General features: G+C 42.1%; 1 protein-coding gene across 5 annotated transcripts in view; it reads right to left on the bottom strand.

Moving 5' to 3' along the window:
- Positions 1-16,857, bottom strand: part of FYN (FYN proto-oncogene, Src family tyrosine kinase) — a 212,451-nt gene that overhangs the window by 137,534 nt on the left and 58,060 nt on the right. The window contains exon 1 of one of the 5 annotated variants that reach the window (XM_061428669.1): positions 14,668-14,864. The exons of the other annotated variants lie outside the window; for them this stretch is intronic. The gene's annotated coding sequence lies outside the window, so the exon portion shown is untranslated. Of the gene's footprint in view, positions 1-14,667; positions 14,865-16,857 lie in introns of those variants that run through there. 5 annotated transcript variants of the gene reach the window in all.

The following is a 16,857-nucleotide window of genomic DNA, read 5'->3' as shown; positions in this document are numbered from 1 at the left end:
AAGGAATTGGGTAAGGCAGGCTCTGTCCCACCCCGAGGCCCGAAGGGGCCAACGAGGATGGGCACCTGAACCGGAACAGAAATGCTGGTGGGGAGCGCCGGCTGCCTGACAGGTGCTGTGACCATCCTTGAAGGGCTGCTGCCAGTGTGGGAAACCCCATAGGGAAGACGTGTCCTGACTTCACTACCTCCCTTCCTCCGATCTCGTGTTCTCCGGTTGCTGAACCAAACTAGAAACCAGAGGCAAAGAGCCCACCAGTGCAGAGAAGTCCATTTTCTGGGGCATAGACAGAGTGGGAAAAGGAGGATAGTGTTTGGACCCAGAGGAGGAAAAGGAAGATGCCTGGCACTATGGTTCTAAAGAAACTGTATTCGGGAGTGTCAAACCATTCCCATCACAGCAGACAGAAGCATTCCACATGCAGAAGCTGAAGCTCTGATGCTTCTACCATGCCCACCTATGAAGGTACCTGACAGTTCAGGTAACTGCAGAAAGGACACAACTCTGTTCAGGGAAGTATCTCAAAAATACATTTACAGATGTACTTACCAAATATTTTCTGAGTACCTACTCAATAAAAGACACCATACTTCACTTTAGTCTTTGTAGTAAAGCTTTCAGCATCTTTTGTGCTAAATGTGTTCATAGTTTAGTGAAGCCCCTGTTGCTCTTTTTTCTAAAAGAAGTCAAAATAAAAATACTACAGAAAAGAAAAATATCTCAGGTTTTTGAAGTGGAAAATAATTTAGCTTGAATTGCACATATTCATGCTGTTATTCAATTGCTCAGTCATGTCCAACTCTGCAACCCCATAGACTGCAGCATGCCAGGGCTTCCCTGTCCTTCACTATCTCCTGGAGTTTGCTCAAATTCATGTCCATTGAGTCATTGATGCTATCCAACCATCTCATCCTCTGTTGCCTCCTTCTCCTTCTGCCCTCAATCTTTCCCAGCACCAGGGTCTTTTCCAATGATTTGGCTCTTTGCATCAGGTGGCCAAAGTATTGGAACTTCAGCTTTAGTCCTTCCAATGAATATTCAGGGCTGATTTTCTTTAGGATTGACTGCATGTACCTATAACCTATAGCAAAAGTGATCTATGTTTTTCTTTTTAATATATATGGTTTTTCCAGCCTCTATATTAGCCGGCAACTACCTGCATAATGTGCTGCCAAGTGACCTGAAATTAGTGGGTTAAGGAATGGACTTATCCCATCTTTCAACTTCTACTCAACTTCTACTCAACTACTCCACTAAACTTACGTGCTCAGGAAGCATCACGTTTGATCACCATCCTCTAAGGTCACTTCAGCGGGTGCCCAATAAATGACTTTTACACCTCCCTGTCTCTATGCATACCTGTTTCACTGGCATGGGTGAAGGAAGACGCTGCTTCCTGAGTTCTCCAGGTTAGCTGTGTGGTCAGCAGCATGCGCTTCCTGGGGACCCCAGGTAATCCCAGAGGCACATTATAAGGCACAAAACAAGAACTTTATTCCTTTTTCTATGCTTTTCAAGCCTTCTCAAACCCCAAAGCTGTCTGCAACAGCTCTCTAACTCCCCCATGCCCTTCTTCATCAGAGAGGTACAGCCTCAGGCACAGAGTTGTCTAGCAAGAGAATCTATGAGACTGTAGTGGCACTCTGGTTTTCACTGACTTATTTTCATGATTGTCATCAATTCATATCAAATGATACTGGTTTTCTATTTGAGCAGGTCATAAAAAGCATCTTGTAAAAATAAATTTGGTTGGGTGGATCACAACAAACTGTGGAGAGAGATGGGAATACCAGACCACCTTACCTGTTTCCTCAGAAACCCACAGGCAGGTCAAGAAGCAACAGTTAGAACCAGCAATGGGACAATGGACTGGTTCAAAACTGGGAAAGGAGCATGATATGGCTGTATACTGTCACCATACTTACTTCAATTCTATGCAGAGCACACCATGCAAAATTCTGGGCTGCATGAATCCCATGCTGGAATCAAGACTGCAGGAGAAATATCAATAACCTCAGATATGCAGATAACACCACTCTATGGCAGAAAGTGAAGAAGAACTAAAGAACTATAGCCATGAAATTAAAAGATGCTTGCTCCTTGGAAGAAAAGTTATGACAAACCTAGACTGTATGTTAAAAAGCAGAGACATTACTTTGCTGACAAAAGTCCATATAGTCAAAGCTATGGTGTTTTCAGTAGTCATGTATGGATGTGAGAACTGGACCATAAAGAAGGCTGAGCACTGAAGAACTGATGACTTCAAACTGTGGTGCTGGAGAAGACTCTTGAGAGTCCCTTGGACTGTAAGGAGATCAAACTAGGCAATCCTAAAGGAAATCAACCCTAACATTCATTGAAAGGACTGATGCTGAAGCTGAATCTCCAATACTGTGGCCACCTGATGCAAAGAGCCAACTCACCAGAAAAGACACTGACACTAGGAAAGACTGAGGGCAGGAGGAGAAGAGGGCAACAGAGGATGAGATGGTTAGATAGTATCACTGACTCACTGGACATAAATTTGAGCAAACTTCGGGAGATAGTTTAGGGCTTCCCTGATAGCTCAGTTGGTAAAGAATCTGCCTGCAATGGGGGAGACCCCAGTTCGATTCCTGGGTCGGGAAGATCCCCTGGAGAAGGGAAAAGCTACCCACTCCAGTATTCTGGCCTGGAGAATTCCATGGACTGTATAGTCCATAGGGTCGCAAAGAGGTGGACATGACTGAGCAACTTTCACTTTCATGTTCACTTTTGGGAGAGAGTGGACAACAGAGGAGACTGGCACGCTACCATCCATGGGGGTCACAAACAGTTGGACATGACTGAGCGACTGAACAACAACAACAAGCATAAAAACAATTTAAGGGAAAATATCTAAGTAATACAGGTGGTACACAGACATGGAGGAAATCATACAGGTGTATACAAATGACTAAAGTTTGGGAAACAGTGATCTAATGCTAAGTATACCTCCTGAGTCAGAGAGACCTAGGTTTTATTTCTTATTGCCATTAAATAGGCAATAATGACTAATTTTATTGTCTTGTAAATAAACAATTCTTTCACTGAAGGTAGTAGTAGTTCTGGTCAGAGGGTTGAAGCTCAAAGAGACTAATAAAAATTTAGTAAAATTGCTCTGTAATCTGAATTCTGTCTTGTTCTTAACAGAGATGCCTGTGATAAATGATTCAACGTTAAAGCTTAAAGATTTATATGCAATTTACTGTTGTAGGATGAAAATATGGGAGCATGAATTACGAAGTAGGAGAAAGAGCTAAATACTACTCTACTCATCAGGTCTGACAAGTGAGTTTTTGGCAGTCACTGTAATGTGAAGAGCAAAACCTTCTCTGATTCACACAAGACCTTCATTGAGAGTATTCCAGGGCCATTCAGGCAGAATAAATTACAAAGCAATCTGTCACAGTACGTGAATCCTTCTGATGTCAGTCTGGTAAAAAAACAAAAAACTGTATATTCCGTGGTACTGGTTAGGAAACAATGTGTCAACAGTCACCTCCTACACGAACTGTAAATCTCTTAGACATGCTTGTTCAAATCTCAAGTTGCCCTCAAAGCCCAAATCCTAACCTCCTGAAGAATTTACATTTTTGTCCATGTTCCTTTCAAGTCAAGACCTCAAGAGACACTCAACCAACCAACCAATGTTTGAAGCCTTTTTCTTTTCCTACAAACATGAGTGTGAAGAAGCCAAGTGTCTGGGTGTATTCACACCCACTTCCATGCACATCCGCACACCTGTGCTGCTGATGTCCCCACAGGCAAACGTATCCAGCAGAAAGAGCCAGAAATGGGTGCTGCCAGGCTCATGCCAGAAAGAGGTGTTTGAGTCAGAGTGCTCTGCTTTGTTAAATGCCACATGGCAGCGGGTACTCTGGGGCTGGGCTCCTTTTCCTATGCGCTGTCTGCTGCTGCCTTGTTTTAAAAATATTTCTACAATGCATCTGTTGTTCTCCCTTCACTATATAATTGTATGATACATTGGCAAACAACTGCTCCTCAATGAATAAAAGTGTGTTTACCAAACAATAATTGAGTTGTTGGCACAGGCAGCAGACCTTGCCCAGCACCAGCTGATGTATGTTGTAGGTTGCACACATAGAATCCTCAGCCCCTGCCCTGGCTGGACGTGCAAGCGTCACTACTTGTTAATTTGGGGACCTCAGTTTTAGCCACATAAGACAGAGGAATCCTATTACATAGTGTAGGATTTCATTGGTGACTCATTTCTTTTTAGCTTCAGTACTAGAGCTATAATAAATAAACAAATTTAATTTTACTTAAGTCCTAAAGTTGAGATTCAAATGGAATGGTTTGAAACATACCATAATAGAGAGTTAATTTGGGGGGAGGGGTCATACAATGCAGAGTTGGACTTGTAAGCATAAGTATAGCAAACAGTGGACAATAGGGGTCAAGATGCTTCTGTGCTTCTCATTCTAACAGAGACTTGTTTGAGGACAAAAGGCAAAGTGTGGTTTTACACTTCAGTGTCTCTCAAACCTATCTGTCCTCTATACGTGTTTTGGGGTATCTGCCTGTTTTTGTTCCTTCCTCTGGGCATTTGTCCTGCAACAAGCCATGTGACCAGAGCTAGTCCAGCAAGGTATGACTGGACAGAAGAGAACAACAGACCAGAAGGAGGCTCCGCCTACACGCTGGCTGGGAACCTACAAGTTCTGCAGCTTGGCTGAAAAAGATAAGCCAATCAGACTGCCCTGCCAGGAATCTGGAATTACAAAATGGAGTGGCTTTACAAGTTAGTTGTGGGTTGCTAAACTGAGAGGTCATTTTAACTGAAATGCCTTTAAAAAAAAGGCTTGGTGGGGAGGCGGGGGGAATGATTAAGAAATGACTAGACTAGATAGCAACAAAGTGTTTTGCCACCCCTCCAGATATTCTGGGTAGAAAACATTCTGAATCACTGCTCTTTAAATACAATTAATAATTACTCGCCCAGGAAGAATATTTGAGAAGGAAGAAAAGCATGTACATAAGATCCCTGGTGAGTGGTGTAGAAAGTAGAGGCTAGGGTTTGATCTATCTGGTGCAGGAAGTCTTACAGCCCATCAGCTGCTGGTTCTTCAGGCATCACGGGTGACTAGGAGAGCTGGAGCCTTGAAATTAGAGCACAAAGGAAGAAAGACATGTGCCACATCCCAGGGCACATGTCTGAGGACCCTCCGCACCCTAGGCCCCAGCTTGGCCTGGGGAGGGTGCTCAAGCATGTCTGTGGAACTGTATGGGAACGAACCTGGTCCAAGCACAGCTTTGGGGGAAGGAGAACAGGCTTAGGGTTAAACTTGTCTGAGCGAGAAACACAGCAGCTGCCGCCAGCGCCATATCTAAGCAAACCGAGGCTGTTCTTCAGAACAGGCCTGAGGCCGCCTGGGTAAGAGGGGAGGGTGCCAGGGTCTCTGAGTGGAAGCAGGGCAGATGGTGATGCTTTGGGCGGGGGCGGGGTGGGGCGGGGCGGGGGGAGGCGGGGAAGCGAACTGAAATGCCCACAGCAAAGCCCCGAGACTCTTCCATCTAAATGGATGTGTTAATGGCTCCCGTGGAGCGGGTATAAGAGGGCTTAGCACATATGCCTCCGTCTACTGTACTGGCTGTAAATAAACCATGAGCTTGTCGGCGCCATCTGCTTGGTGTGCACTTTGTGGAACTGTGTGAAGAGAAAAAAGCGTGTGGGGCCAAATGGCTAGAAATATTTTCGCTGTAGACATAGAAACCAAACATGCTTACATAGCTAAATTATTACATTTCCTTTAAAGTGGGTTATTACATTAAAAATGCTTTTTTTTAAAAAAAAAAAAAAAAAGAGGGGGAGGGTGCTGAACAGTAGGAGGCCACACAGCTGCTGAAAGGCCAAAGAGCAGGTCGGGGGCACAGACTGAGGCTGGAGACAAGGCTCCCATAATCGGAGTTAATCAATCTTGAGTCAGTCACGCTGAACCAGGCTTAACCACAAATTCTTCATCTAAAAATGAAGAGTGTCACTCATCTTCCTCAGAGCAGTGCTTTGAGAAGTAACTAAGGTCTAAAACGTGAAGTTCTTTAGATAAAAGATATTACCAACATACAAAACGTTTTTATGGAGACGGTCATGCCCTCTAGGGGGCTTCCCACGTGGCTCAGCGGTAAAGTATCCGCCTGCCAAGCAGGAGAAGTGGGTTCGATCCCTGGGTCAGGAAGATGCCCCGGAGAAGGAAACAGCAACCGACCCCGGTATTCTTGCCTGGGAAATCCCATGGACAGAGGAGGCCGGCGGGCTACGGTCTACTGGGTTGCAAAAGAGTCAGACGTGACTTAAGCAACTAAACAACAACATGCTACCAAGTGCAGAGTATATGTTAAACATGATCATTATTGTCCTCCTATACACCCTGAGACTGCTCACTTTTTCCCCTCAAAATTATATAAGTAATGTAATTAATTCATTCATTAAACAACTATTCACTGAGCATTTACTATGTTCTAGACCATGGAATAGTCTTCATCAGAGGTAAGACACCTACAATTATGTTCTAAAATCACAGACTTAGTATGTTGCAAGTATTTTCCAAAATACACCATTGGATCTGTCCTTTCACAATTAAACACCTTATGAAATTAAACAGTGTCCTCCCCTCTACTAGATCTGTGACTGTCTAACGGTTCAGTGATTTGCAAGGGTTTAAAGAGCTCCCTCACCTAACCTGGATGAACTTTTCCCAAGGCCTAACAGAGCAGCAATTTTAGGGAGATACCATGCAATTCCCTGGAGAACCCAACAACTTAAGGAAAACTCTATGAAACAGCATGAGCAAGTCACTGTGGTTTATGAAATACAACTCTGAGGGAATAACCACTCTGTGTTAGCTTTATTCACAACCTATGTCTCATCTTAAGATAATCCCCAGAGATAATGTGGGACAAATCCTGAAACAATGAATACGCAAGGTTACTTCAATACGTTTTATGACACTGAACTGTGATTCTATCAAAGTTTGCTTGGAAGAAAGAAATAGTAAAGAGTGTGAGGAATGGGACTTCCCTAGTGGCCCAGTGGCTAAGACTCCACATTGCCAATGCAGGGGGCCTGGATTTGATACCTGGTGGGGGAACAGGATCCCACATGCCACAACTAAAGATCCCACATGCAGCAACCAAAACTCAGTACAGCCAAATAAATAAAGTAAATATTTTTTAAAAGGGCCTCCCTGATGGCTCAGTGGTAAAGACTCTGCCTGCCAGTGGAGGAGACATGGGTTTGATCCCTGGTTCAGGAAGATCCCACCTGTCGTGGAGCCAGCAAGCCTGTATGCCACAACTATTGAGCCTGTGCTCTAGAGCTGGGGAGCCGAAACTACTGAAGCCTGCGTGCCCTAGAATCTGTGCTCCACAAGATGAGAAGCCACCATCTCTTCTAATGAAGAACCCACACACCACAACTTGAGAAGAGTGACCCCTACTCGCTGCGACTAGAGAAAAGACCCAGCACAGCCAAAAATAAATAAATATATTTTTATATAAAAATATATATAATGTATATAAAAGAGTGTGAGGGTTAGAGTCAGTGCTCTGGACACAAAGCCCCACACCATATATAACAGTTGTGATCTTAGATGAGCAGCTTTACTTATCTCGGTCTTGGTTTTGTCACCCTCTAAATGGAGATAATACTATACTACCTATCTCCTAGGATTTGCAAGAAGTGCCAGTGAAAGAGTAAAAAGGTCTTGGCACGTGGTCAAGACTCAACTAACTTCAGATATGACAAAGATCTTCACTGTGTGGAAACAGAATTTGCATGGAAGCCAAAGCTTCAGCAAAGAGGTGTTACTGAAACCGGAAAGTGGGTTGCGGATGGGAAGAGAGAACCTGCTGCTTCTAAGTTCCCACGGCATCTCTGCTTCCCCTGCTAGACAGAAAGCACAGAGGTGCCGAGAAACTTGAGGATCATCCTTCCAATTCTCCCAGCAAGATGGGAGCTGAAGGAGAGAGTGCAGGCCACGCTGGAATCAGCACTAGTGAACCTTAATTTCTCATCACGTCTCAACATGGGAGTGCCTCAATGCCATCTGGATTTATGTTAACTCTGTAAAGAGAAAGCACATTGCTCACTCTGGAGGAGGTTAAAAACTTAAGGGGAAAATCCCATGCCAATACTATTCTTATTAAAAACACTATTCATATTAAAAACAGGTCAAAATGATGGGGAGAAAACAAATCTTAGTATTGCATATGTTTTCATAAGTGGTTTTGGTTTTATGAATGAAGTTTTGATTCTAAAGACAAAGGTGCAGAAGAGAATGATAAAGCCATATTTCATTGATAAGGTCCCAGATTCTCATCTAAAATGAAACAAAGTAAAAGCCTGAAGCATGTAAAGATTTTTTTCACTGCAAGCTTTTGGAATTTCCCAGGAGAAGAATAAAGATAGAACTAGAGAAAACTAATTTAATATAGGTAAAATTTAATCTTCTCTTTTAACAAAAGGTTGAAAATAATTAAGAACCTGAAATGGAAAAAAAGCTTATGCAAAACTCTGTATATAGATAGCTTATAAAAAGTTTATGCAACATTTTAATACATATAATACATAAAATTTATACTGTGTGTAGAATTAAATTAAGAAAAGTGAAAGTGTTAATAGCTCTATCTGACTATCTGCGACCCCATGGACTGTAGCCCGACAGGCTCCTCTGTCTGTGGAATTCTCCAGGCAAGAATACTGGAGTGGGTAGCCATTCCCTTCTGCAGGAGACCTTCCTGACCCAGGGATTGAACCCCAGTCTCCTGCATTGTAGGCAGATTCTTTACCGTATTAAGAAAATATAAACTTAAATTATGAATTTTACCCAGTGACAGGAATATTTTTGAGAATTAATGCTAAACAAAATAAATATTCTAAAAATATCTCTTTGGTTTGAACCTTGAACTGTGGTGTGGGAGAAGACTCTTGAGAGTCCCTTGGACTGCAAGGAGATCCAACCAGTCCATTCTGAAGGAGATCAGCCCTGGGATTTCTTTGGAAGGAATGATGCTAAAGCTGAAACTCCAGTACTTTGGCCACCTCATGCGAAGAGTTGACTCATTGGAAAAGACTCTGATGCTGGGAGGGATTAGGGGCAGGAGGAGAAGGGGACGACAGAGGATGAGATGGCGGGATGGCATCACTGACTCGATGGACATGAGTCTGGGTGAACTCCGGGAGTTGGTGATGGACAGGGAGGCCTGGCGTGCTGCAATTCATGGGGCTGCAAAGAGTCGGACACGACTGAGCAACCGAACTGAACTGAACTGAACTGAATAACCCCATACTTATTGAAGAAGAGGAAAAAAAAAAAAAGGAAAATGGCAAGAAAATTCAGACAGTTTTTCAACCAAAATGAACTTACATGGAAGTCCTAGGGGCAGAAATGCAAGTCAGGAGTTGACTGCTGAGCACAAAAACATGAGTTCAAAGAATATTTGTGCTCTTTACTTGTAGAAGATGTTTGAAATATAGTTCCTAGATAATCTTAACATGCAAGGCAGGTAATCTGGTGAGTTTTGCATGTGTGTGTATATATATGCGTATGCTTTAAAAAGATTCACCAGGAGGCTTCTTTGAAGAGTTGGCCTCCCTTAAAAGGAACCTGATAAACAAAAATTTAATTTGGACTCTATTTGGTAAACACAACTCATGAAATCCAGCTCAGGCCATGGGATAAGGCATGGCAAGCTAAGGAAGTTTCCGTCCACATTCGGTCAGTGTCAGCTCGCCTCGCTGTTCTCCTGGGATTGGAAGCAGTGTAGACAAACCATAGTCTTGGACTCCTGCAGTCTGTCAACTGTTTAAATGCTTTCCCAAGTAACAGAGAAAAATGGTGTATATTTTTGATTGCATAAGAAACAGATCTGAATGCTGAATTAGAAGGAATGGAAATGTTTATAGTTTTAATTGTCCAAAATGCCTTTCAATTATACTTAATCTTCACTCTAACAAAAAATTCATTACAAGTAAATATCAGCACAAAATTCTCCACTAAACCACTATTTTTTTTTTTTATCTGGGTAACCACTCTCTTCCATTGTTGAATGATTAAGTACACACATTTGCTGAAATCCTGTACATCCTGTACAGTTTTAGTATGGTTCCACTTCTGTAAAATATGTATCTTTGAGGAAAAGTACTAGAATAAAACATCTAAAAACGAGAGACATTTGTTGTCTCTGGATGATGGAATTTCAGTAAAGAAATTATATCCTTTCCTGAGGGTTTCTAATTTTGCTAAAATTTCCCATAAGAAAAAATGTAATATTTATTGATCATGTATTAGATGCCAGGCAGTATGCAAGTTTTTTTTTTTTAATGCTTCACGAGATAGGTATTATTATTATCCCTGCAGATGTGGAAACAGAGACCAAGGCAACCAATACTTGAAGGACGGAAACCTGAACTCAGACGTGTCTGTCTCACAACCATTTTGCTACAACTAAATTTCATTTGTAGCTGGAAGAAAAAAGAAAACACTTAAATATAAACGCTACAAACCCAAGTGAAAAGCTATATGGAGACAATATACTTCTAGGCATTTATATCAAAGATTTTAATTAGGTACTCCTTAAATATCTCCATGATTTTTAAAATATTTTTAAAAGTATGATATCTATTTGAAAATGAAAGGAAATTAATCAAATCTTACATGAACTAAAACCAACAATCTAGATTTAAATCAGTACTAACACTTACATATCTTCTTTCAGTGAAGATCCAGTCACCAAACAGACAACCCCTTATTGATTCTAACCTACCTGATCTGACTGCAAAGAAGAAAGTAAAAAGAATCTTTCCTTGTGAGAGGGATAAACTTAAGACTCAAAGAAAATGGTGCTCCATTAATCATGTGAAACAAAGAGTTGGTAGCTCGGTCATGTCCGACTCTTTGTGACCCCATGGACTGTAGCCCATCAAGTTCCTCTGTTCATGGGATTTTCCTGGCAAGAATACTGGAATGGATTGCCATTTCCTTCTCCAGGGTATCTTCTTGACCCAGAGATCGAACCCAGGTCTCCTGCATTTCAGGCAGATTCTTTACTGCCTGAGCCACCAGGGAAGCCCATAGATCATGCGGAAGCCATGATTTCTTAGTGGCTTAAAGTCCCATCCCAAGTACACTACAAATCAAAGAAATGTAAGTTACAACAGTGAAATACCATTTTTCACCTATCCCATTAACAAAGATGATAATGAAAGAAAAGTACCACCATAAGAGTACTGAAAAACTGGCACCATTGCAAACTTTTAGTAGAGTGTGGTTATACAATAAATATGGATGAAACTCCAAAATGTACCAACCCACTCATCAACGAGTTTTCTACCTAGGGATTTATACTAAGGAGAAAATTTAAGTATGCTGTGTGTTGTGGTATTGTTTGTTCAAGGCAATATTGCTTATAACATAGAAAAACCAGCAGTAATCTATATATCCACTCATAGGGGAGTTTACTTCTGTATCTGCAAAATCTGGTTACTACATCTAGAACTAAAAATAAATATCTGGTGAATGAACGGCACAATGAATAACTTAATGGGATACAGCTATATAATTGAATTCTAGACCAGCAATAATACTTCTGATGTAGCTATATTCAGCATTTTGTTAAGTGATCAAAACAGACTACAGAGTTGTCTATTGGTACAATCCTATTCATATAAAATCATATATATACCTGTGTACTACTATATCTGTGTAGATATCTAGAAGGTCAATACAGGTGGGAATTTTTCACTTTTTCTTTATACTTTTATGTATCATTTGGACTTATTTAAAAATATTAGCTACATTTTCTTTTTGGTTGAGGAGAAAATGTGTGTGAGTCGCTCAGTTGTGTCTGACTCTTTGTGACCCCATGGACTGACTGTAGCCTGCCAGACTCCTCTGTCCGTGCATGGAATTCTCCAGGCAAGAATACTGGAGTGACTTGCCATTTCCTTCTCCAGGAGAATCTTCCCAATCCAGGGATTGAACCTGGGTCTCCTGCATTGCAAGCAGATTCTTTACCATCTGAGGCACCAGGGAAGTCCTTTGGGGGCTTGAGGAGAATCCTACTTAAATTTGTATCCCAACCACCCTACTAGGGAGGAGGAGAATACCACTAAATAATAGATGTTATTCAGAGGATAAGATTTAAGACAATTTGATTTTCCTTGTTTTCTCAAACACTGCTGTGCTATAAGTTCTCTTTTCTACTCCCATAACATGCCTGAAACAGAATGAACACAAGGCACATCTGTTTGAAAACAGTTGCAATCAGTGCCCTGGTAACCATTACACTGAAGAGAAAATCTCCGTAAAAGATATTTCACTACTTGGGCTTTTTCTGTCTAGAGCCCTTCTGAATCCAGCCTTGTTAACTTTCTGGACAACCCTCCTAGCCCAGGGATGCCCTCCTGGGTTCAGCGCGCATCCACGTGCAGTCATCATTCAATGCACTCCATCTGTTAGCTCCACACACAAAGACCTCAAGTTATCTGGCAAACAAACATTGCTTTTCTTGAACGCTAGACTGAGATTAAAAGTGTATGGCTTGTATTAATAACTAATGGTTTCTGGTCATTTTTGTTTTCAATCCAGGAGAAAATACAAGCATCGCTGATACACAAATGACGAAGTGTTTCTCTCTGGATTCAAAAAAGGGCAGCATGATTCCTCCACTGAGGCCCTGTCTGATGACAACAGGGCCCAGCTGCAATTCTGGCCAGCCTCTGAAAGCAGGAGTCAGGGCCAACAAATGCTACATCTACACACGTGCCCTGAAGAATCAGCCAACTGTGAGAACGATGGAGAGCACACACGTGAGCTGATGACTATAAGCCTCCTCCTCTGGATGTCATTTATCAGAATTACAAACATTTGCTGAAATGTATCCCATGTCATGCCAACGCATGGGTTCACCAAGTCAAGAATAAGCTACATATTTTGGCCCTGTAGTATTTTCCCTAAATTATCATGTGCAGAGTGACAGCAAGATGGAGGGTTGAGACAAAAGAGACCGACCACCAGAAGAATACACACCTACTGCTTCCCTCCTTATAATTCCTGGGTGCAGCATCTATCCAGCAGGAACAGCAGGCAGCCAACATGCACAGCATTCTCAATGCCTCAGTGTGAGGGTGGCTGGCTTGATCTTGATTGGATCAAGCTGATTATGGATTTAGGGTTGCAAATCCTCTTTAAAAAGGAAGCATTGTATATGAAGATGAACCTCCTGACTTGAGCTTTGAGTTACATGTCCAGGGGTGGTGACAGTCTGAGATCACACCTGTTTGATGCTGGTTGCATTCATATGCAAGACGCGAGGCCAGCCTGGGACCTGTGCAGATGCCCACAGGCCTCCTGAGAGAGGAGCCCAGAAGACAGCTTGTGTCAGGGGCCCGGCTCCACTGTGGGAACAAGCACTTGCCCTTCCGCCTGGCTCCTGCCACCGCTGACTAGTTTTCCCTGATACTGCGGTCATGTGCCTTGTCTACTCAGAGCTGTCTGCATCTGAGCCACAGCTATTTCCTGAGGGATATAAAACTCAACAAACTGCAAATAAACAGTACAAAACATGATCTCATGCTGTCACGCCGCTGTCTCTCTAAACCGTACCATCCTGGCGGCTCCCTGATTTACAAGTGTCATTTGACACTCGCTTTTCCCTTCCAGCGACTTCTTGCCCCTGCTTTTACCCATGTCCATCAGCTCCCTCTCCCACTTAATGTGTCCTCTCCAATCTTGCACCAATGCCCACGCGGGGCCTCTGCTCTCAAGGTCACCAGGCTACAAGTGTTCCTAGAGTTCACGGGCAAGTTAACCTTCCTTGTTCTCAAGAGCTGAACACTGTCAGTGGGTTCCTCTGTCAGTCTTGGCTGTCTGATTGATCTTCTCTTGCCCAAACTGCCCTTCTATATTTGTTAATTTTGGTCGGGGGTACAGATATCATCCCAGGTCCAGAAACTCAGAGTGGGTCTTGTCTTAATCTCTCTTCTCTCATCCCCTACATCCAGGCAGGCTGCCACCATCAACCCTGGAGATTCAGTCTTCAAACAGGCTTGTAGTTCATTTAATACAGATCAAAAAAAAAAAAAAAATCCCCCAAAAGGAGTCTGTAAACTATAGTACAACACATAAATTCAAGATGTCAGCCTGGGCACACTCCTTTCACCCCAATTCTGTCCTGTGCCAAAGGCATTCAACTCTTACTCCGGTATTTCAATCCTGTAATATGGTACATTTTAAGTTTCCACCTAGAGCTTGCTTGGACTATTTTATGACAGTCCCTTGAAATCAAATGTTCTTTCCTCTCTTTAAAAACACAGCACTTGAGCCACCTTCCCCAAGACCTTGACCCAGATTAAGCTGAGTTTTAGCCACTTCAGTAACCCCTTGGGCAGAATTTTAATTAGTTTAACAGACCTGTGCGCATTGCAGAGGTCTTTATATAGTTTTCATTTTCTTCTTTATTTTCTAATTTGTGTCTGTTTATTGATTTTTCAAACATGCACAAGTAGGGACCAGGTCTTGCTATGGGTTGTTAGTGGCCAACTGATTTCAGCTCATTATCAATTAGTCCCACCGCCCCCACTTTATACATGAATACATTTTTAAACTATCGTTCCCACACACTCACCCTTGGTGTCTCCTCCAGAGAGTCTTGTGATGAGAGAGTTATTAACAGTATTTAAAACTCTCATTTCAACTTGGGAGCAAGAAATGCACCCACTCCTGACAAAAACAGCTTACGGATGAATTCCAAGTATCCAAGTGTTATTTTTTTCATCCCACAAACCCAGGGACATGACACGACCATGACACAAGCCTGGATGACATCCCACAGCCATCAGATGATAGATGTTTTCGTTGGTTTCTCCTTAAATCAGGGCTATCAACAGCGGCATGAATCTGAACGAGAGCCCTCTACAATAGTTCTGACAAGGCTCCCTTCATAAACCTCAACTACTTTCCTACTGAAGAAATGCTCTATTAAGTCAATTCTGTTTATACAATCATTGTGCATTTATATCTTTTTAAAGATAAAATGAAACTTTTATGAAAGATGAATTGTATGTACCCAGAGTACTATCTGCCTTGGAAAGATGCCAAAACACATACTCATTTAAAATACACAAAACAAAAACCACCAGCCACCAATACTTCTCCCAAGAACACAAAAAAAGTAGTATACAGAATTCTTTTTTGCATAGTAGGGTGATCTTTTTAAAAAAATTTTTATTGAAGTATAATTGATTTACAATGTTGCATTAATTTCTGCTGTACAGGAAAGTGACTCAGTTAAATATATACATTTTTTTTATATTCTTTTCCAATATGTTTTAATACAGAATATTGAATATAGTTCCCTGTGCTATACAGTAGGACCTTGATATTTATCCATCCTATATATAATAGTTTACATCACAGTAGGGTGATCCTACTGAGGTAAGTAAAATCAATAAATATCGCTTTTAGGAAATAACCTGAGAAATAGGTTAACTGTGTCTTACAATAATTATGCTAATACATAATTTACTACAGAACTTCGGATATTTTAGTTTGATTTTAAATTTCAATGCAATTTAATATTATACATAAAGTATAAATTACAATGATCTAATTGAATGGGCAAAAACACCAACGTTCATTCATTCATTCACTCAGTCACTGAATATGTATTGACAAGTGTTTTGATAAGAACTGTCCCTAGCAGCTCACAACCATAATAACAACAATGTATTAAGTACTGCGATTATCCAGTAGGTTATGCTGGGAAGCACCAACATTTAAGAAACTGGCAGATCACAAAACGGGTGAGGCAGAGATCTGTTTACACTGACCAGGGTCCTCTCCAAGTTAAAAGTTAAAAACAGTATCTATAAACTGATTTTATTTGTGTTAAACCACAACACACAACAGATTACATGGAAAAGGGTCAGGAGAAGAGATCCATCCAGGGATTAACCATAGTTTTCTCTGAGAAAGGCAGTGGAAAGGAACATAGTTAAAATAAAAAAAGATTACCTTTTAACATACCTCTGCTATTGTCTGAATTTCTAAAATAATCTATGTAATTCAGGTAACGCTTGTATAATGAAGAAGTAAAAGTAAATGAAGCTCACCACGGAGGCAGCAAAGGAGGCTGAGAGGGATGAGCTGGAAGCAGAAGGAAATCCTGATGAGGGTGGAGCCCATATGGGAGGACTGTGTAGAGAGGGCATCTGGAGGAGGGGGAGGACCCAAGAAAGGACACGTCAAGGACAGGGAGGAATCCCCAGTTTGGACTATGGCTCCTTCAGGGGAAATAGAAGCAAGCAGGGCGGGGACTTTCAGTGGTTAAGATTCCACGCTTCCACTGCTGGTGGTGGTGGGGGGGGTGGTGCGGGGGGGGCCACCGGGTCCATCCCTGGTTGAGGAACCAAGACCCCACGTGCCACACAGCACAGGTGAAATGTGGTATGAGGGAGGGAGCAGCAGGTGTAGCTCAAATGCCGCAGACAGGTAACCTGCACGAGCCAAGTGAGCCGGGAACAAGCAAAATTAGGCTGCCCCCACCCTCCTGTCTTCTCCATGTTGCCAAATAGGTTCAGAAAAATACTCATCCATTTTGTAAAAATCAACACTACAAATGTGATCATGAATGGCAACCAGCACTGGAGGCCATAGACTTCAGGTGTAGGAACCCACAAAAAGGGCCCAGGAACTACCTACAGGGGGTAGGTGTTGGGGTGGCTAGGCAGCTCCAGCCCTAGCATTGACTGTCAAGGGATGATGCTGGCCCACTGTGGCCAGAGCATGCTATTTTTAAAGAGAATCATAAGTTTGG

The sequence above is a fragment of the Bos javanicus genome, chromosome 9 (genome assembly GCF_032452875.1).
Source record: "Bos javanicus breed banteng chromosome 9, ARS-OSU_banteng_1.0, whole genome shotgun sequence".
In the NCBI taxonomy this organism is placed as follows: Eukaryota; Metazoa; Chordata; class Mammalia; order Artiodactyla; family Bovidae; genus Bos; species Bos javanicus.
This window is presented reverse-complemented; position numbering and strand designations above follow the sequence as displayed.